Below are 24,085 nucleotides of genomic sequence, written 5' to 3'. Positions count from 1 at the left end.
AATTTTAAAAAAAGTAATAAAAGCAACCAATACTTTTTGATCTCACATTATATGCGAGACATCAAGCTAACTCCCTTATATCACTGTCATGAAACCCTGTATAGTATCAGGGTCGTTCCCACTTTCCAAGTGGGAAATCTGAGGCTCAGAAACTGAGTAACTTGCCAAAGCGTACAGAGATAGCAAGTGCTAGCGCTGCTACTGCTGCTGCTGCTAAGTCGCTTCAGTCGTGTCCGACTCTGTGCGACCCCATAGATGGCAGCCCACTAGGCTCCTCCATCCCTGGGATTCTCCAGGCAAGAATACTGGAGTGGGTTGCCATTTCTAGAGCCGCCTGGCTATGAATCCAGGCAATATAATTCAAATTTCTCTGCAATTTTTCTGTGTCCATTGCAGAAGCAGAAATTTCTACTGCCTTTAATCTTTTTATTTCTGAGCAATTAGATAACACCAAGAGCCCCTTTAATTAAAAAACAAAGATAGCATTGCCTGTTGCCTTTGAACATTTTAATCAATCCTTTATGAGTGATATGACTGCTTTAAAAATCTCCATTTGAATAAATAGAGGAATGTGAAAAGGAAAAAAAGAAAAGGCAACATGGGCATCGTTTGAGTCCAATCATCCAGGTTAGCCTGACCACTGGCAGTTTTAATGAATTGTGTTTTGTTGGTAGTGCTAGAAAAATTAGAACTTTAAACACACAACTCTAAGATCGGCATTCTCATAATTGCTGACTCATCCTGTATCATGAATCTGAAAGAATACCTAAAATTGTTTGCCTAGTTCAGCAACTCCTATTATTTTTTTCCTGTTTTTTTTTTTTTTTAATCTCCTACTTCAGTTACAACAGCTTAGGAGATAAAATAAATGTCCTATACAAATCTGGCAGAAAATCCTCAAATAGTTTATGACAATTAAGAACACTGATATCATTGTTCTCACTATGAAATATCCTTTCTTTACAATATAGACACTCTATTGCTAGATACTATTATTCCTGACAGCATAGAAAATATTCACCATTGTAACAGCGGCTATGACAGTAGCTGGCACAGAGTAGGTACTCATATATATATGGGGGAAAAAAAGACCAAGTGGTATCACAGTAATGATACCCATGACCTGTCCAGCCAAATCATTCTTTCTCTGATATAGCCATTAGGAGACAGTTTGTGCCACTTGCTTTGTCAATTTCAGAAATTTTAAAACACACTCAAAGATCCATTAGTTGTTAGTTTTAGCTTTTCAAAGACAGTTTTTTATTAAAGTACAGTTGATATAGAATATTATAAGCGTACAATATACTCATTCAGCTTTTAGAGGTTATACTCCATTTACAATTATAAAATACTGACTATGTTCCCATGCTGTACGATGTATCCTTGGAGTTTATTTTTATATAATTTGCACCTCTTAATCCACCATCTTTATATTGTCCCTGCTCCATTTCCTCTTCCCACTGCCATAAGTTTGTTCTCTGTGTCTGCTTCTTTTTTGTTATGTTTACTAGTTTGTTGTATTTTGTAGATTTCATATATAAGTTATATCACACAGTATTTGTCTTCCTCTGACTTATTTCACTTAGTATTTTATACTCCAGGTCCACCCATGTTGTTGCAAATGACAAAATTCAACCCTTTTTTGTGGCTGAGTAGTAGTCCCTTGTGTGCGGGTGTGTGTATGTCACATACATACATATACACATACACACACATGCACACCGTATCTTTAACCATTCATCTGTTAATGGACACATAGATTACCTCTGTAGCTTGGCTTTGTAAGTAATGCTGATATGAATATTGGCACGCATGTATCTTTCTGAATTTCTCTGTGCTCCTAACAGTTTTATTTCACATTCCTGCGTACAGTCCATTTTCAGGTTTTGTGCGAGTTTTGAGTTTCAGTCAGAAGTCCTTTTCTTCTTCTTTTCTCCTCTTTATGTGGTGTGTAATTGCTTCAGCACCATTTGTTGAAAAGATTATCCTTCCTCCACTGAACTGGTTTCGCACCTTTGCCACAACTCAATTTGGCATATGGTGTAGGGCTATTTCTGGGTCACTCTATTTACCTATGGGTCTACCCTTCAGCCAGTGCCACACTGTCTTGATCACTCTAGGTAGGCAGCAAGACTTACCATGGGGTACAATGGTTCCCCAACTTTATTCTTTATCATAATCGCTTTAGCTAGTCTGTTTAGGTCCCATTTCTTTTCACGTACATTTTTAATAATATTGACAAGTTCTACAGAAAAGTTTGTTGACTTTTTTAAAACTTATTTTTTATGGAAGGAATGTTGCTTTACAGAATTTTCCTGTTTTCTGTCAAACCTCAACATGAATCAGCCATAGGTATACATATATCCCCTCCCTTTTCAAACTCCCTCCCCTCTGCCTCCCCATCCCACTTCTCTAGGTTGATAGAGAGCCCCTGTTTGAGTTTCCTGAGCCATACAGCAAATTCCCGTTGGCTATCTATTTTACATATGGTAATGGAAGTTTCCATGTTACTCTTTCCATACATTTCACCCCCTCTACCCCTCTCCCCATGTCCATAATATTCTTTATGCCTGTTTCTCCACTGTTCCCCTGTAAATACATTCTTCAGTACCATTTTTATAAATTCTGGATTTTGATAGGAATTGCATTAAACCAATAGATAAATTTGGGGAGAATTGACAACTTCACTATCTTGAGGCTTTAATTACTTTTATATATTGTACTGTTTATCTATTATCCATAATAAAGTGCATTTTGATTTCCACAAAGTCTAGAAGAATGAAACTGTCATTACTACATCAAGATGAGTATCTTCAAAACAGAGCAATATTAAGAAGATCAACTTTGTTTCAGCCCAGTCAATCAAAAGTCTTGTTGAACAACTGAGGTCATGGAAATATCTAGCCAAACTGTTTCTGTTATCGAAAAGCATACTTATTAAATGCCTCACCTTTTCTAAAATAGCATTAAGAGGTTTCTCTTAAAGAAAGAAAGAGCTAAAGGTCAATGTATTGTTTATATTTCTAAAACCCTTTATCTTAAGGTGGTTAAAAGAAAGACCACTAATATGGAAACAAATTATCTGTTGGCAGGAAGATTAGTATTTTTTCTTCTTTTTTCCCAATACAAGGCAAAATAAATTTAAGTAACTTCTTTTTCAATAATCTATGGGGGGAAATGCTTTAAAATATTTCTGTGTGCTAAGGAGTTGAAGTATGTGCATGCTCAGTCATGTCCAACTCTTTGCAACCCCATGGACTATAGTCTACTAGGCTTCTCTGTCCAAGGGACTCTCCAGACAAGAATACTGGAGCGGATTGCCATTCCTTCTTCCAGGAGATCTTCTTGACCCAGGGATAGAACCTGGGTCTCCTCTACTGCAGGCAGATTCTTTACTGTCTGAGCCACCAGGGTAGCTCAAAATATCTCTATTAGCATATATACACACTGATTTTTCATACACTTGTCAACAAAATACCATATGATGCATTCAGTTGCTTTCTCTCATTTCGGAATCAAGGAAAAGACTAAAATTAAGGCAAGAACTATGGGATAAAATAATGAGTATGTTAATATAAAACAAATATTGTGCTGTTAAGTAAACTATTGAAGGTAGTATTAGGCAGTTGTTAAGACGATCGGTATAAGTGGTAGCACAAGGAAATTAGGTTTGATATGGGTTGCATAGATGTTACAAGCAAAAAGTGAAAGTACCACAATCACAGTTACCACATACAATTTTCCTAGCTCTTATCCTCTGACAAGAGCTCTGAGATCCATATTTCAATACCTTCTGGAATAATAAGGTTTGTTTATTCATATCAGTTCAGTTCAGTCGCTCAGTCGTGTCTGACTCTTTGCGACCCCATGAATCGCAGCACGCCAGGCCTCCCTGTGCATCACCAACTCCGGGAGTTCACTCAGACTCAGTCCATCGAGTCAGTGATGCCATCCAGGCATGTCATCCTCTGTTGTCCCCTTCTCCTCCTGCCCCCAATCCCTCCCAGCATCAAAGTCTTTTCCAATGAGTCAACTCTTCGACCTTCAATTGTCAAACGCCCCAATAAACTCAGCATCACTATAATCACGTGCATATATTTCTGATTCCTAATTTCATATTGAAATCACAATCCTGAATGCTGGTCTCAGCCAGAACACTGCATCATCTTTCACCATTCACGTTCAAATATGGACTAAGCCACACAGATTCAGATTCAGGGCCATGATCTGTCAATCCATGATCCACATGTTGCCTGGAGATGTGTGTTTTGTTTTTTTTTTTTTGACCCAGAGGGTGTTAACACAAATATTCTTTCACACCTTAAAATTCAAAAGATTCTGCATAAAAATTTAGGTGTCCAATTTCTTTTGGAAAAAAGTCCAATTTGACAGTACTGGGTCTGCACTCCCACCTATAATAATCCCTTATATAATTAGCTAGAAGTGACCATGGCTCCCCTCTTTAGATAGGACAAGAATGTGCATTTTTCACAGCTCTTTCCTCTCCTTATGATCTCATACCTAACTGCTTCATACATTTAAATTGTCTACCTGAACAGTGTAAGCATCTGAGTTTGAGGCCCATATTATAAATGCATTGATTTTCTTCTGTTTCTTCCTCATTGGCACATTCTCTCTAAATAATCCCCTATGTGCAGAAGTTTCTCCATTCTACATATTCTTCACATAGCCACCAGAATTCTGTTACTCTACACTTCCATCGAGACTCACCTCTTCTGTAAAGCCTTCTCCAAGGAAATGGGATATTTTTTTTGTGTTCCTGGCACTTCAAAAATGCTTTTGACATTTTAAAATAACACCAAAAATAAATAAATAAATAAAATACAAAGAAATAAACCTGACCAAGGAGGTGAAACAATATGTTAAGAACTATAAAACATTTAAAAAGGAAATTGAAGATTCAAAAGAAATGGAAAGATATCCCATACTCTGGGATTGGAGTAATATTATTAAAATGGAACTACCACCCAAAGCAATCTACATATTTAATGTGATTCATATCAAAATACCTATGACATTTCACAAAACTAGAACAAATAACCCCAAAATTTATCTGGAACAATAAAAAACCCAGAACTGTCAAAGCAATCCTGAGGGGAAAAGAACAAAGCAGGAGGCATAACTCTCTCAGACTTAAGACAATACTAAAAAGCTAGAGTAATCCAAACAGTGTCGGAGGTACAAAAAAGGATATGTGCAACAAAATCCAGAGCCCAGAAATAAAGCCACAACCCTACAGTCAATTCTTGCCTCAAAGGAGGCAAGAATATAAAATGGGGAAAAGACAATCTCTTCAGCAAGTGGTGCAGGGAACATTGGACAGTTGCATGTAAATCAGTGAAGATGGAACATACTCTCATACCATGCACCAAAAATACAGTCAAAATGGATTAAAGACTTAAACATAAGACATGATACCATAAAACTCCTAGAAGAGAGCATAGGTACAACATTCTTTGACATAAATCATACCACTGTTTTCTTAGTTTGGTCTTCAAACTAGAAATAAAAACAAAAATAAACCAATAGGACCTAATCAAACTTACAATTTTTTGCAAAGCAAGGTAAATCATTTTTTAAAAAAAGGAAAAGACAATCTACAGAATAGGAGAAACCATTTGCAAACAAAGTGACCTACAAAAGTTTAATTTACAAAATACACACTTCAGACAAGGCAACAACAAAAGAACAAACAACGCAATTGAGAAATGGGTAAAAGATCTTGATAGACATTTCTCCAAAGAAGACATACAGATGGCCAGCAGGCACATGCAAAGATGCTCAACATCACTAATTAATAGAGAAATGCAAATCAAAACTACAATGAGGTATCACCTCACACCAGCCAGAATGGCCATCATCAAAAAATCTACAACAAATAAAAGGTGGAAAGGGTATGGAGAAAAGGAACCCTCCTACACTACTGGTGGGATTTAAGTATGTGCAGCCACTAAACAAAAAACAGTGTGGTAGTTCCTCAGAAAACTAAAAACAGAATTACCCTATGATCCAGCAATCTCACTCCTGGGCATACACCAGGACAAAACATAGTTCAAAAATATACATGTGGCCTTCCCAGTGATCCGGTGTTTAAGAATCTGCTTCCGCATCAGGGAGCACGGGTTCAATTCTTGGTGGGGCAATTTCCACATGCCATAGGTATGGCCAAAAAGAAAAAACAAACAAACAAGCATGCAGCATTATGTTTACAGTGGCACTATTCACAATACCCCAAACATGATAACAGCCTAAATGTCCAACAACAGCTGAACGAATGAAGACGACATGGTACATACACACAATGGAATACACCTCTGCCATAAAAAAGAATGAAACAATGCCATTTGCAACAAGAAGGATGCAACTAGAGATTACCATACTAAGTGAAGAAAGTCCGAAGAGAAAGACAAACGTCTATCTACAAAACAGAAACAGACTCACAGACACAGAAAACAGACTGTGTCTGCCACGAGTGGAGTAGGGAAGGACTGGGAGTTTGGGATTCAGTTCAGTTCACTCACTCAGTCGTGTCTGACTCTTTAGAACCCCACGAAACACAGCACGCCAGGCCTCCCTGTCCATCACCAGCTCCAGGATTCTACCCAAACCAATGTCCATTGAGACGGTGATGCCATCCAACCATCTCATCCTCTGTCGTCCCCTTCTCCTCCTGCCCTCAATCTTTCCCAGCATCAGGGTCTTTTCCAAATAAGTCAGCTCTTCGCATGAAGTGGCCAAGTATTGGAGTGTCAGCTTCAACATCAGTCCTTCCAATGAACACCCAGGACTGATCTCCTTTAGAATGGACTGGTTGCATCTCCTTGCAGTCCAAGGGACTCTCAAGAGTCTTCTGCAACACCACAGTTCAAAAGCATCAGTTCTTCAACACTCAGTTTTCTTTATAGTCCAACTCTCACATCCATTAATGACCACTGGAAAAACCATAGCCTTGACTAGACAGACTTGTGTTGACAAAGTAATGTCTCTGCTTTTTAATATGCTATCTAGGTTGGTCAAAACTTTTCTTCCAAGGAGTAAGTGTCTTTTAATTTCATGGCTGCAATCACCATCTAAAGTGATTTTGGAGACCAAAAAATAAAGCGAGCCACTGTTTCCCCATCTATCTGCCATGAAGTGATGCGACTGGATGCCATGATCTTCGTTTTCTGAATGTTGAGCTTTAAGCCAACTTTTCCACTCTCCTCTTTCACTTTCATCAAGAGGCTTTTGAGTTCCTCTTCACTTTCTGCCATAAGGGTGGTGTCATCTGCATATCTGAGGTTATTGATATTTCTCCTGGCAATCTTGATTCCAGCTTGGGCTTCTTCCAGCCCAGTATTCCTCATAATGTACTCTGCATATAAGTTAAATAAGCAGGGTGACAGTATACAACCTTGACGTACTCCTTTTCCTATTTGGAACCAGTCTGTTGTTCCATGTCCAGTTCTAATTGTTGCTTCCTGGCCTGCATACAGATTTCTCAAGAGGCAGGTCAGGTGGTCTGGTATTCCCATCTCTTTCAGAATTTTCCACAGTTTATTGTGATCCACACAGTCAAAGGCTTTGGCATAGTCAATAAAGCAGAAATAGATGTTTTTCCGGAACTCTCTTGCTTTTTCCATGATCCAGTGGATGTTGGCAATTTGATCTCTGGTTCCTCTGCCTTTTCTAAAACCAGCTTGAACATCTGGAAGTTCACGGTTCATGTATTGTAAAGCCTGGCTTGGAGAATTTTGAGCTTTACTAGCATGTGAAATAAGTGCAATTGTGCTTAGTTTGAGCATTCTTTGGCATTGCCTTTCTTTGGGATTGGAATGAAAACTGACCTTTTCCAGTTCTGTGGCCACTGCTGAGTTTTCCAAATTTGCTGGCATATTGAGTGCAGCTCTTTCACAGCATCATCTTTCAGGATTTGAAACAGCTCTGCTGGAATTCCATCACCTCCACTAGCTTTGTTTGTATTGATCCTTCCTAAGGCCCACTAGACTTCACATTTCAGGATGTCTGGCTCTAGGTGAGTGTTAGTGATCATACCATCATGATTATCTGGGTCATAAAGATCTGTTTTGTACAGTTCTTCTGTGTATTCTTGTCACTTCTTAATATCTTCTGTTTCTGTTAAGTTCATTCCATTTCTGTCCTTTTTGAGCCCATCTTTGCATGAAATGTTCCTTTGGTATCTCTAATTTTCTTGAAGAGATCTCTAGTCTTTCTCTATTTCTTTGCATTGATCTCTAGGATGAATAAACAACAAGGTCCTACTGAATATCACCAATAAATATATTTAGTATCCTATTAGAAACCACAGTGACAAAGAATATTAAAAAAATATGTGTATAACTGAGTCACTCTGCTGTACAACAGAGATTGGCACAACATTGTAAACCAACTATACTTTATAAAAAATGTGTTTTATTTTTGGAAAAAAGCTTTCCCCACTCAAGGTTACACAAATGTGTTCTCCTAGAAACTTTAAAGTTTTAGCTTTGACATTTAGGCCTCTGATCCATACCAACTTTATTTCTTAATATATATTTTCCAATTTTGGAGTAAAAGTTTGGTTTCACTTATTTTAATCAGTATGAGATATAGTTTATAATAAAAATATATACCCATTTTAAGGATACAGATTGATGAGTTTTTATTATCTTGCGCTGATTTAAATATTATCATAATCAAGATAAAGAACATCTCCATTACATCAAAAGTTTCCTTTGTAGGCACTCCTTCCCATCAGCTATTTAATATATTTGATCCAGTGTTCCAGCTATTTATAGTGAAAGTGGCAATATACCACTTAGTTAATCACTGCCAGAATCAGGACACTACTAAAATATTTTATTGCCATCTTTATTACAGTATTTATCACATTAGTGATTGTTGTTTTACCTTCTGCTCATTTCATTATTGCTGGACCTCCTAAGGGGATGAACAGTGCACTAGAACTGCTAATATAATTTTTGATGCATTGTTGGTGCTAAGTCAATATCTAAATGTCTGCAATTATATAAAAGATGCATAATAGATTTACTCTTGCAATACTATCCTCAGTTGTCCATGGTTAGATATGATTAATATTGTCATCATTTCTCATTAAAATCAAATAATTTATGAACCATTTGTTAAAGAAGGGGCAACCTTTACTAAACAAAGTGTGTAACTTCACAGTCCAAATTCACCCATTCTCTCACACCAATCCAAAGGGCAGGTTAGAAACAGACTCACAGACATACAGAACAGATTTGTGCTTGCCAAGGAGGAGGAGGGTGGGAGAAGGGATGCATTAGGAGTTTGGGACTAGCATATGTAAACTATTACATTTAGAGCGGATAAACTGCAAGGTCCTTCTATACAGCACAGGGAGCTATATTCAATTTCTTATGATGAGCCATAATAGAAAAAAAAGTTACAAAAGAATGTGTGTGTATGTTTATATATGTGTGTATATATATATATATATATATATATATATGTATAGTGTAACCTATATATATGTATAAATGAGTCACTTTGCTGTACAGTAGATATTGGTACAATACTGTAAATGAACTACACTTCATTGTTTTTTTTTTTAACGTGGGGATAAAATCAAAGGGCAGATTAGAACTGTTTTCTATATTAAACATCCAAATGAACATAACTGTAAGTCATCCTCAACATCACAAATCAAATTCATCTTCATTTGCTTATATGATAGTCCCATTAATTGGAGGCTAATTACTTTACAATACTGTAGTGGTTTTGCCATTCATCAACATGAATCCGCCACAGGTGTACACGTGTTTCCCCATCCTGAACTCCTCCTCCCTCCTCCCTCCCCGTACCATCCCTCTGGGTCATCCCAGTGCACCAGCCCCGAGCATCCTGTATCATGCATTGAACCTGGACTGGCAATTCGTTTCACATATGATATTATACATGTTTCAATGCCATTCTCCCAAATCATCCCACCCTCGCCCTCTCCCACAGAGTCCAAAAGACTGTTCTATACATCTGTGTCTCTTTTGCTGTCTCGCATACAGGGTTATTGTTACCCTCTTTCTAAATTCCATATATATACATTAGTATACTGTATTGGTGTTTTTCTCTCTGGCTTACTTCACTCTGTATAATAGGCTCCAGTTTCATCCACCTCATTAGAACTGATTCAAATGTATTCTTTTTAATGGAATTTTTTAATGTATTCTTTTTTTTTTTATTTTGCATAAACTTCCAAATCACTTTTAGAAAAATATACAAGAAAAAACAAGATACCCAAAACTCCAAGTCATAATTTAAAACTTTTAAGTTACACATAACTCCGTAAATATACATAATATATAAAGACAAAGTCACATTAAAGAAAAATTAATTCATTAAAAGTAAAACTAAAGTATTTCTCCTTTGAACTTACCCAACCTTTACTATGAGTTTGGTATAATCCTTTTTCATTTTAAAGATTCATGAAAATGTGTGTGTAAGTATATCTTTAAAAATTGTGTGGTATATTAAGCTTTATATGTTTATTAATTAGTGTTATTCTATCTGCTTTTTGAGAGATGAAGTATTGAGAATTGATCTGTGTAGCTGTTACAGCCACTTTCTTCCTTTTGTAAATTCACAGTATTATTGTATGCATTTACCATGCTTTATCTATTCTTCTAATAATGACAATTGAGATTAACTCTAATTTCTTGCAACCTTAAGCCTTTCCTGGACTTTTCTCTCAGTGATTATCAAGGATTACTATCAATAATGACTAAACGTCTAACTGACATCATGAAAACATCCCACCCCAATGACTATACCATTTTACACTCCCCCAGGAATGGACTGGAGCACAGTGTACTCATACAAAAGTGTCAAATTCCCTTTCCACAGTTTAATCATTAAGTATGTGACAAATGGGTTTGTTTCCCCTTCTATCAGCTATAAAGTTAGAAAGAAGATAATCCAACTTTGAAAGACAAAGGTGCCTCGGTGGTAAAGAATTCACCTATCAGTGCAGGAGACAGGGGTTCGATCCCTGATCCAGGAAGATCCCATATGCTGTGCACAGCTACTGAGCCTGTGCTCTAGAGCCTGGGGGCCACCGTTACCGAAGTCAATGAGCCCCAGAACCTGTGCTTCGCAGCAAGAGAAGCCACTGCAATGAGAAGCCAGCACACCACAACCAGAGAGTAGCTCCCACACCCAAAAACAAGAGAAAAGCCCAGGAGCAACTAAGACCCGGCACAGCCTAAATAAATAAGTAAATAAATATTTTTTAAAAAAAGAAACGCAAAGGCACTGAACTACTGAATCCTGAAGTAGCTTTTGTTGTAAATTTCAAAAGTTCTTGAAAAATATCTCCCCACCAGAAAAAGACACCCAGACGTAAAAACACATACACTCCAAACATACCTTGTCTGATTTCAATAATCTACCCTGACTTTCCAGTTATCATGTCCTTGGGCCATATTTTAGGACCTTGAATCTATTTCTTGTTTCCCAATCAATATGTCAGGTTCAGGGTGTATATTCTGTCACATATCCTGGCCTACATAACCCTAAGATTTGGCTACCTGTCAAAAAGATTGCTTACTAAAGAGATCTACACAAAAAGGAGGACTATGCCCTGACAAAATGTTTACACCTCTTTCCAATATATTCTCCTCCAACTCACCTCTGGCACTAACTGTGCTGCCTGACTGAACTCCTTGTCTTCTTCTTGCTATATCCGGAGTCAAACACCAGAGATTTCCAAATTACCAAATTTAAACTTCAGACTGTATCAGGAACAATTCATTGGGGATTCCACTGCAGATCAAACATCATCTTTCCACCTGCTCCCACCTCACTGAATCACCACATTTTTACATGACATACTCACCTCTGGATAATTCATTGGGAACATCAGCCAAAATCTTTTTTTCTTTTGTTGGCTTAATGCAGCTTATAAACAAACAGCTGACTGTCTTCACTTTCCATTCAGCTGGTTTCTCCCTAAGTAGACAGACCCAGCTTTTGATCGTTTATTTGCTATGCAATGATTTTGAAAAATGCCTTGCTATTTAATTCTGGCCTGCATGTTCCTCTCAGGTGTGCCAGAAGAAGGGCTGAACTGAAGTTGGAGCTGGGATTCAGAAAGAGCTGCTTTGGCAGGATAAGATAAATGTAGGCAGGTGGTTGGCAGAAAGGGATGCTACCCAGCTGGCAACGTTTGAATGGAGAGGTGGGTAGGTCTGGCTGTCATCAACAGAGCTTGTTGGCTCTTGGCCAAAAAACAGGGTGGACTCTTAATACCAGAAAATACCAATCCAAGATATGAACTAAAGACACAGATTCTTGAGTGGGAGCCAGACATGGACTCCACTGAAGTCAATGGTCTGAGAAGGAGTCCACTTGGTCTGAAAGAAAAGAAAGGTGGGCAGAACTCCACTCATGACTGCATTTATGGGGATATTATTTTGATGAGTAGGGGATGGGAAGATTGCATCACGGCACAGTGGGAAGCATACAGGACATTAACGAACCTGAGTTCAAGCATCAGCTTTACCAGATTCAACTTGGTCAGCATATTTTATTTCCCTTAAAAGCACTTTCTTCAACTATTGAATGTAAAAAATACTAGTTCTTAAACTTGTGGGGGGAAAAAATTCAATGATAAATTGTATGCAGATGCTTTGTAAATGATATAATGTTTGCAAACTAATGTTAGCTGTTATTTGGCTCAAGCATAAATAATGGCCTTTTAAAATAGGGGTTCTAGAAAAAATAGTTCAGTTCAGTTGTTCAGTCATGTCCGGCTCTGCAACCCCATGGACTGCAGCACACCAGGTCTCCCAGTCCATCACCAACTCCCAGAGCCTATTTAAACTCATGTCAATTGTGTGGGTGATACCCTCCAACCATCTCATCCTCTGTCGTCCCCTTCTACTCCTGCCTCCAATCTTTCCCAGCATCAGGGTCTTTTCCAAAGAGTCAGTTCTTCGCGTCAGGTGGCCAAAATATTGGAGTTTCAGCTTCAGCATCAGTCCTTCCAATGAATATTTAGGACTGATTTCCTTTAGGATGGACTGGTTTGATCTCCTTGCAGTTCAGAATATAGACAGTTTAACAATAATTCCTAGAGATTTCAATATCCAATTTTCAACTATACATAAAACTACTAGACAGACCATCAAGAAAATAGAAGACTTGGACAACACTACTATTAGTAACTAATCATCTATAGAGCAACTCCACCCAACAAAAGCAAAATACAACAAAAATTGGCCATCAACAACAGAAGAAACTTTTGAAAATTCACCCAACCATATGGTAAATAAATAACATATACCTAAATAACCAGTATATCAAAAAAGAAATTTAAAGGGAAATTCGAAAGTACTTTCATAGGAATGCTAATGAAAACTTTAATGATTCGGCCTTCTCTGGTGACTGAGTGGCAAAGAATCTGCCTGCCAATGCAGGAAGACTCAGGTTCAATCCCTGGTCCAGGAAGATCCCATATGCCATGAGACAACTAGGCCTGTAAGCCATAAATGCTGAGCCCTCTCACTGAAGCTATTGAAGCCTGCATGCCTAGAGCCCATGCTCCACAACAAGAGAAACCACTGCAATGAGAAGCCCATGCAAGGCAACAAAGAGTAGCCCCTGTGCTCTGAAATGAGAGAAAGCTGACAAGCAGCAACCAAGACACAAGGCAACCATGAATAAATAAATATACCTTAAAAAATTAAATGATTCAAAAAAAGCAATCCTCAGAGAGAAATCTACAGCTGTAAAAAAACTCACTAGAAAAGTGACATCTCCATGTGACACTATATAGAAAGCCCTAAAGTTTCCACCAAAAAAAAAAAAAACCAAAACCTAAAAATAGTAAATAAATTGAGTAAAATTGCAGGATACATATTAATATGCAGAAATCTGTTGCTTTTCTATACACTAATAATAAATTATCAGGAAGAGAAAGCAAGAAAACAATCCCATTCAAAATTATATCAAAAAGAATAAAATAGCTAGGAATAAAATTAAGCCAGAAGTAAAAGACCTATATTCTTAAACTATAAAACACTGATGAAGGAAATTGAATACAATATGGAATATATATAGACAATGGAATTACTCAGCCATAAAAAAAGAATGAAATTTTGCCATTTGCTAAAACATGGATGGACCAAGTGTATTATGCTTAGTGAAATAATAGAGCATTTATATTTCTCTCACTTAATCACTTATATGTGTGATTAATCACCTTAAAAATAAAATGAATGTATTTAACACATCAAAAAAATTCATAAAGAGTACAAACTAGAGGTTATCAATGGGGAGGGGGAAAGGGCAAGACAGGGTAAGGAGATTAAAAGATACAACTTATTATGTACAAAAAGATAAGCAACAAGGATATATTGCACAGCTCAGGGAAATATAGCCAGTAATTTATAACAACTATAAATGGAGTACAATCATAAAAATATTTAATTACTATGTTGTACTGTACTATATCTGAAACTAATATTATAAATCAATACTCTACTTCAATAAAGGAAAATACAGGAAAGAAAGGAGGAAGGGAAAGAAAGGAAGAAAGAGACATCTTGGCTATTGTGAACAATGTTGCAACGTACAAGGTAATGCATTCATGTATCTCTTCAAGACAGCCAAGGCACCGAAAGCCAAATAAATGTTGGCTGCATTGATTGATGAATGCGTTTAAAAAAAAAAAAAAAAACTGGCCCTAACTTAAACACATATTTGTATCATTTTAAAAAGATTTTTGATGAAGAGTCAAATTAGTAAACTTTCAAGAAACATGAGATTACTTTTTTTTCACCGTAATATTTATATATCCTTGATAACTAATAGATCTTGACTTGGAAATGGTAAGGACCTAACAGAAATAGAAAAGATTAGGAAGAGGTAGCAAGAATACATAGAATAAATATACAAAAAAGGTATTAATGACCCAGATAACCACAATGGTATGGTTGTGTATGTGTTAACTCACCTAGAGCCAGACATCCTGGAATGCAAAGTCAAGTGGGCCTTAGAAAGCATCACTATGAACAAAGCTAGTGGAGGTGATGGAATTCCAGTTGAGCTATTTCAAATCCTAAAAGATGATGCTGTTAAAGTGCTGCCTCAATATGCCAACAAATTTGGGAAACTCAGCAGTGGTCACAGGACTGGAAAAAGTCAGTTTTTACTCTAATCCCAAAGAAGGGCAATGTCAAAGAATGTTCAAACTACCACACAATTGCACTCATTTCATATGCTAGCAAGGTTATACACAAAATTCTTCAAGGTAGAGTTCACTGGTACATGAACTGAAAATTTCCAGATGACCAAGCTGGCTTTCAAAGAGTCAGAGGAACCAGAAATCAAATTGCCAACATTTATTGGATCATGGAGAAAGCATTGGAGTTCTGGGAAAACATTTGCTTCTGCTTCATTGCCTGTGCTAAACCCTTTGACTGTGTGGATCACAACCAACTGTGGAAAATTCTTAAAGACATGGGAATACCAGACCACCTCCTTACCTGTCTCCTGAGAAACCTGAATGCAGGTCAAGAAACAACAGAACCAAACACAGAAGAACTGACTGGTTCCAAATTGGGAAAGGCTGTATATTGTCACCCTGCTTATTTAATTTATATGCAGAGTATTAATACATCATGTAAAATACCCGGTTGGGTGAATCACAAGCTGGAATCAAGATTCCTGGGAGAAATGTCAACAACCTCAAATGTGCAAATGATTCCACTCTAATGGCAGAAAGCAAAGAGGAACTAAAGAGTCCCTTGATGAAGGTGAAAGAAGAGTGGAAAAGGTGACTTGAAACTCAAGATTCAAAAAACTAAGATCATGGCACCTGGTCTCATCACTTTATGGCAAATACAAAGAGAAAAAGTGGAAACAGTGGCAAATTTTATTCTCTTGGGCTTCAAAATCACTGCAGACACTGACTGTAGCCAAGAAATTAAAAGACACGTGTTCCTTGGAAGGAAAGGTATAACAAACCTAAACAGTGTATTACAAAGCAGAGACATCACTTTGTCAACAAAGGTCCATATTATCAAAGCTATGGTTTTTCCAACAGTCATGTATGGATGTGAGATTTGGACCATAAAGAAGGCTGAGCACCAAAGAATTGATGCTTTTGAATTGTGGTGCTGGAGAAGACTCTTGAGAGATTCCCTTGGATTGCAGCAAGATCAAACCAGACAATCCTAAAAGAAACCAACCCTTAATGTTTATTGGAACAGCTAATTCTGAAGCTCCAATACTTTGGCCATCTGATACGAAGAGCCAAATCATTGGAAAAGACCCTGATGCTGGGAAATATTGAGAGCAGGAGGAGAAGGGGGCACAGAGGATGAGACAGTTGAGACAGGATGAGAACAACTCAATGGACATGAATTTGAGCAAACTCCAGGAGATAGTGAAGGACAGGAGAGCCTGGTGTGCAGCAACCCATGGGGTGGCAAAGAGTTGGACACGACTGAGCAACTAAACAATAAAAACAAACTTGTATAACTCCCTGCAAATTAAAAACAGCATATTAAAAATGATGTAGGTATTTTTAAATGGTGTAGGTATTTTTAAATAAAATAAACATTTTTAAAAAACAAAATGTGATATATGCAAACCATGACATATTAGTCAGCCCTAAAAATGAAAGAAATCATGCCATATGGAATAATACAGAGGAACCTTGAGGACATTATGTTAAGTGAAATAAGCCAGTAACAGGACAGACACTGTGTGATTCCACTTGTATGACATATAGAATTAGAGAGTAGAGTGGTACCTTATTCTTCAAATAATGTCTTATTCTTCAAAGAAGATAGACTGTTTTTCTACTTGTAACTCAAAAGTAAGAAACTTCTATATATCTAAGACCCATTGACCCTTCAACATTATCCTAAGAAAGCAGAAGTGTCATTAAAACATATAGATGTTCATAGATGTTTGAGTAATAATTACTCAAAATGAGAAACCAGCAAGGTGTCTATAAACTGAAGAAAGAGTGGTCCACAGATACTGGAGGATTCTGTTAAACAACAAAAGGAAACACTACCGAAACATGCAACAACATAGGTAATTCTCACAGCATTATGCTGAGTAAAATACGCCAGACACAAAAGACTCAATATTGTAGGATTCTATTAATAGGAAAATCTAGAGAAGGCCAAACTATAGCGACAGAAAGATCAGGTGTTGCAAGAGGCCCTGACAGCAGCAAAGAATGCCTTTCAAAGCATCCGGGAGAATTTTTTAAGATTACAAATTCTTCTGAATTTTACTGCAGTGTTAATTACAAATCAATATTAAATTATCAAGTCTCATATGTAATGGTAACTTTTGTGTTTATAAATTATACCTACGTAAAGCTAATTTTAAAAACAGCATAGAAAATATATTTATTCAAATATTTAAAAGGAAGAGTCTATATTTAGGGCTTCCCTCCTGGCTCAGCAGTCAAGAATCCACTTTCCAATGCAGGAAACATGGGTTTGATCTCTGGGTTGGGAAGATCCCTTGGAGAAGGAAATGGTAACCCATTCCAGTATTCTTGCCTGGGAAATCCCACGGACAGAGACACATAGTGGGCTACATTCCATGGCCTCGCAAGAGAGTCAGTTACAACTTGGTGAGTAAACAATAAAGAAAGAAAAAATATTCTGAAAAGAATGAGGGAAAATTATTAAACATGCATAAATAGTGAAAAAATGCTCGTAACATACCAAATAGAAAAAGGAGTACATCAAGGCTGTATATTGTCACCCTGCTTATTTAACTTATATGCAGAGTACAACATGAGAAACGTTGGACTCGAAGAAACACAAGCTGGAATCAAGATTGCCGGGAGAAATATCAATAACCTCAGATATGCAGATGACACCACCCTTATGGCAGAAAGTGAAGAGGAACTAAAAAGCCTCGTGATGAAAGTAAAAGAGGAGAGCGAAAAAGTTGGCTTAAAGCTCAACATTCAGAAAACTAAGATCATGGCATCCAGCCCCATCACTCCATGGGAAACAGATGGAAAAACAGTGGAAACAGTGTCAGACTTTATTTTGGGGGGCTCCAAAATCACTGTAGATGGTGACTGCAGCCATGAAATTAAAAGATGCTTATTCCTTGGAAGAAAAGTTATGAGCAGCCTAGATAGTATATTCAAAAGCAGAGACATTACTTTGCTGACTAAGGTCCGTCTAGTCAAGGCTATGGTTTTTGCAGTAGTCATGTGTGGACGTGAGAGTTGGACTGTGAAGAAAGCTGAGCGCCAAAGAATTGATGCGTTTGAACTGTGGTGTTGGAGAAGACTCGAGAGTCCCTTGGACTGCAAGGAGATCCAACCAGTCCATTCTGAAGGAGATCAGCCCTGGGATTTCTTTGGAAGCAATGATGCTCAAGCCGAAACTCCAGTACTTTGGCCACCTCATGCGAAGAGTTGACTCCTTGGAAAAGACGCTGATGCTGGGAGGGATTGGGAGCAGGAGGAGAAGGGGACGACAGAGGATGAGATGGCTGGATGGCATCACTGACTCAATGAACATGAATCTGAGTGAACTCCAGGAGTTGGTGATGGACAGGGAGGCCTGGCGTGCTGCGATTCATGGGGTCACAAAGAGTCGGACACGACTGAGTGACTGAACTGAACATACCAAAAAGTTAATAAAGGAAAACTAAGAATATTCATCGTACTACTCAAAAACCCATTTTCAGCTAAACTGGAGTAGGTCAAAATCATGTACTCTTAAGAAAAATAGATTCATCTTTTGAAAAATAGTGACATGGATTATAAAGTATTTATTGCAAAATTACAAAAGAAAACATGTTTTTTGCAACCTCAAAACTTTTAACCAATTTATTCAACTATTTTGTCAGTGAAGTTGTTGGTACTATTCATAGACAATGGCCAGGTGAGCAAGAGCAACTTTAAACAACATTCTGGCATCATAGGAATGTTGATTGTACAATATTTTTATAAAACTTCATAGTACAGAACTATGCCTAGGTACTTATGCTATCATCATTAGTAAAAACCAGGTGCTAATTAAATCAACATTCATGTTACAATGACTGTAAAAGTTGTGGAAACTGGAAGCAGGGTAGAGTTAGAAATAGACAGCAAACATATACAAAAATATCCAGTACAGTCAGCACTCAAACGTTTAATGAATGGAATTAAATCCAGTCAATGAGATAAGTCATGTACATAAATGTGTGTGTATATATATATGTAAAGGCCTATATTATAAATGTGTATATATGCCAATGATATCAGACATAAATATAAATATATGACATATATATGTGTGTGCATATATATATTTAATGCAGCAATTTGAGTTAGGCCAGAAATGCTTATCTGGCCTTGAAGAACTCATACGCTTTAAATAAGTAAGTAGAAATGAAGACAAAGGAACATTGTAAACCAATACCCACTGGGGAACTGGCATTGTATGGTCAGGGTACAATAGCATTTTAAACTCTTTTCACTTACACAACAGGAGAGGTCTCAAGCTGGCCTTGAGTAGAAGGACACATTAGCTTTCACGACTCCACCCTCCACGGATATAACCAGAGGTAGGCTAGAGGATACAACTAGAGGTAGGCTGGAGGCCACTCCTGGTCCTTTCCCCATGGCCAATCCCTTCATTCTGGGTATTAGAATTAGCCTCAGAATTCTCACTCAGAGAAGAGGCACTCATAAAATTGAGCCTTAAAAAAAAATTCAAGAACTACAGTCCTTGCATCTTACATGTCCTGGGGATTACCTAGAATAAACAGATAAAGCTGATCTACAGGAATGTAAGTTAATAGTATTCTTTTAATAAAGTCCAAAGACTGTAGGGGAAAATGCTATGCATCCTCTCAAGCTCCTTACAAAGGGATATATATCACGGCAAATCAGCAACTACCTCTGGACTTCCCAGGTGGCGCAGTTGTAAAGAATCTGCCTGCCCATGCAAGAGACACAAAAGACATGGGTAGTCTTGCCTGGAGAATCCCATGGACAGAGGAGCCTGGCAGACTACAGTCTACGGGATCTCAAAGTGTCAGACACGACTGAAGCGACGAAGCGTGCGCACCAGCTGCTTCGTCCTCCCACACACATCAAGAAGGGTGGCTTTTGGTGTCAAGCTTTTCCAGAGTTGTGCATTCTGTATGATATTCATGGAAAACATCTTTAACCCTTTTCTTACACTCAGATTTTTGGTGAGAGAATACTGAACTTCCTACCTTTGAAGACTCCAAACTGTCTAACTTCTATGGCACGTCAGAGTCCAGGTTCCCTTCAGGGCCCTGAAAGGCTTTCGGCAGCAAAGATAAGAAGGTCAGCCAGAAGGTCTTAGTTTTCAAACACCTGAAGATGAGGGGAAGTTGGGAGAGAATTCTATAAGGCTTTAGCTTACCTCTGTGGTTTACTTCATTGTTTATTATCAAAAAGTCTCTATCACCTCAACACAGGTTAACTCATGTATCCTGAAGGAGCACCTCCTAAGCCCTTCCTAAACAGTAAGAACACTGCTGGGGCTTTCATATCCCCAGAACTCTTCATAGCTTTCATATACCAAAACTGGTGGAGCTCAGTGTTTGTCTTCAAACAGATCACAGCAGACACATAAGTCAGCACTGGACTGGGAAGCAGAGCAGAAACAGTCTTAGTTTCAGCAGGTGATGTGAGAGCACAGACAAGTCAGAGCAGGAGGAAAGAGTGAAACAACGAAGATCTGGAAAAGGAAGTGCTATCTGAGGTGAGCCTTGCAGAGCCTTGCTGCAGGTAAGGTAGCCAAAGAAAGAATAAAAGAAGAGGGAGGAGGAACTAAATTGGACAGAAGAAACAGCATGTGAAAGTGCAGGTGGCAATGGAGAAGCTCCTGCATTTAGGAAGATTCGGGCGTTCTGGGAGCCAAAATTGTAACTGCAAGGAAAGAGGTGGGAGACAAAAAGCCTGGTGGGTAATGACCATTCACGGAAGGAGGGAGGACGAAAGGAGGAACAGGTTGGGGAGGAAGATGGGAAGCATAGGGAATGTGAAGAGTTCAGTATCAATAGACATCATTTAGCAACACAATTTGAATATGAAACATCTTTCCTAAGGCAACACTTAGGATTCCATTTGTTCTATAAAGAAACAACTTTTTAATTTCCTTCAGGCTATTGGTTTGGACATCTTAGAAGTATTAAATTCACCGAAAAGTATAAGTACAGCATGGGCCTGTTATTCTAAATCTCCTATTCTACTCATATTGGCAAGCTGCTTCACAACCATGTTGACTTTTAAGAAATAATTATGAACTATTCCTCCTGGGGTTTGTTAACTGAATTATTGAGTGGTGCTGCATGCAAAGGTCAAAAGCAGGATTTTCTATGCATGGTATACACTCACTTCATTTCTTGAACAGGACAGAATTATTCAGGTGTCTATTACTACAACAGGAACCTACCAAGGAGTTTATTTAAAACGTTTAAATAAAAAATAATCATTCAGGCCAGCAGATCCACATGGGAAGCTAATTCTCATGTCTACATTTCCCCAAAACACAAAAACACATAGTGGAAAAGTAATTTTTGTAAAACCATGGGATAAAACCCACATTCTCAGAAATTATAAGGTATTGTTATTGTAGTTTTGATGCACTGAATTTAGTAAGAAATGAGAAAGATACACAACTCATAAGATAAAGCTTTGTTTGTAGTTCACTGAACACACAGTCACAAGAGCAGCTAGGCATCATGCATAAAAGTAAGGTCAAATGTGCAGAAGATCCAAATTAATCATCATTTCCCAAGCTGAGATCATTTTGCACAGCTTTTAGAGCAAAATTGGTCTCAATTTGTTAATTTTTTAAACAAAAATGTCAAGCTGCACAAGTTTTTGAATTTGTCTTAAATTTGTCTGAATAAATACAACCCCTCCAACATATTTGCAACATTTTGCAATGTCAGATGTTGCTTCCAGCTGCAAGAAAATATATTCTTTATGCTCCTTTATACTCTAAGCAACTTAGAGTGCTTACATCTGTAGCAAGAGTAGCTTCATGTAGAGTCCAGCATCCACGTGGTGGCTGTTTCTATATACTGTTGCACTATATAAAAGACAGCACTGCCAAGTACGTAACGACTGGCTTTGCATGTGGGGGTGCAACATTTCAAGTCTTCATTATTCATACCAATCTGGCTCTAGTTCACCTTCCATAGACACTCCAGATTAAATTTTCTTCATTATCATTACAGAACTTGATGAATAAGTGGCACATCTGCTCATGAAGCAGTTTATTATTTGTTCTGATAAGGTTTGAGATGAATAGAAAAATAACTACAGAGAAGACAAATGCACCCAGATTTATGCCCATTGTGAAATGCAAGACTAGCTATGCTTTCTTTGAAAATCCATGGATCTCCCCACTTCAGTGAATGGGGAATTATTACCTAATGAGTTGATGCAGTCTCCCATGGGGGGAAAAATGCAGAGCAGACAGAAATCAAACCAAAGCAAACGCATACAAACCTGGCATGTGACAAGAGCCTAATGAAGACCTTATATTGTTCAATTCAATTTCCAGCCCATCCTTTGAAAAGATAATTTGAAGATCTGTAAATATTTTCCCAACAATCCCATATCAGATATTTCTCATACAAAACAAGACTGTATAAATAAATCTGCTGTTGATGAAGACATCAACATGTAACAGATGTGCAATTCACATGTGGTTTACAACCAATCTCTTCTACGACTATTAGGCTTGTGGGATCCATCCATGTTGAGACTAGCATCAGGTCTCTGCAGTGTGAAGAGCTCCTACCACTCCTGACCTAGCTCTCCCAGGCCTATGTTCGTGCACTTTTTGGCAGTAAAACTTGACTATACCTCCCATTTGCCATAATCCAGCTATACAGCTTAATGAGGCTGAGGGCCTAGGTATGTATGAGCAGGTTCACCTCTGCCAACAACAAACAAAATAGCAACAATCATAACAGTTAAAAAATAAAAAAAAAAAAACTACTCAGACTTTAATGTACACAATCAAATCACCGGAGAATCTTGTTTAAATGAAGATTCTGACTCAGTAGGTCTGGAGTGGGGCCTAAGATCCCAATTTTGTACTTGCTGCTGGCTCTTGGAAGATACCAGCATAAAGGCAGACTTATGATGTTTAATAATAGAAGCCACCTGTGGCTATTGGGCATTCAAATGAAGCCTCCTCAAAGAGATGCGCTGTGAGTACAAAATACACATCAGATTTAAAAGATTTACCATAAAAAACGTTACTGAAAGTTAAGTTGCTCAGTTATGTCCAACTTTTTGCGACCTGATGCAATTTTCCAGGCCTGAATACTGAAGTGGGTTACCTCTTCCTTCTCTGGGGATCTTCCCGACCCAGGGATTGAACCCAGGTCTCCCGCATTGCAGGCAGATTCTTTACCAGCTGAGCCACAAGGGAAACCCAAGAGAATAATGGGTGCCTATCCATTCTCCCGTGGATCTTCCCAACCCAGGAATCGAACGGGGTCTCCTGCATTGCAGGCAGATTCTTTACCAACTGAGATATCAGAGAAGCCCTAAAAAAAAGTTAAATAGGCCATTAAAATTTTTGTATTGATTAAATACTGGAAATTTTAGATTAAGTTAAATAAAACATCAAAAATTAAACACTGAAAAGATATTTTAGGAATAATGAGTTAAATAAAACCTTATCAAAATGAATTTCAGGTTTTTCTTTTTTAAATGAGACAGCTATAAATTTTAAAATTACACATGTGATATACAGCAAAAAACATTCTCTAGTTTTCAACATACTAAGATGGCCAAAGTACACATGTGTGTACAAATATATGTATATATATATACATATACACACACATTAGATAGAAATGACAAAAATCTATATATATGGGATACACATATATCTTGCCACACCTCTTTACTTAATAACTATTATCGCCTCGAAACAAGTGATGAATCTATTAAAACGTTTTCAACTATAAGGAATCAAACTATTTATCAATTTAAGGGAAAATGAGTAAAATAAGATTAGATTCTGGAGTGCTTCGTTTAGAGATCCTAACTTCATTTCTTTTCAAT

Source organism: Ovis aries, chromosome 5 (assembly GCF_016772045.2).
Source record: "Ovis aries strain OAR_USU_Benz2616 breed Rambouillet chromosome 5, ARS-UI_Ramb_v3.0, whole genome shotgun sequence".
NCBI classification, from domain to species: Eukaryota; Metazoa; Chordata; class Mammalia; order Artiodactyla; family Bovidae; genus Ovis; species Ovis aries.
Note: the sequence above shows the minus strand (reverse complement) of the source record.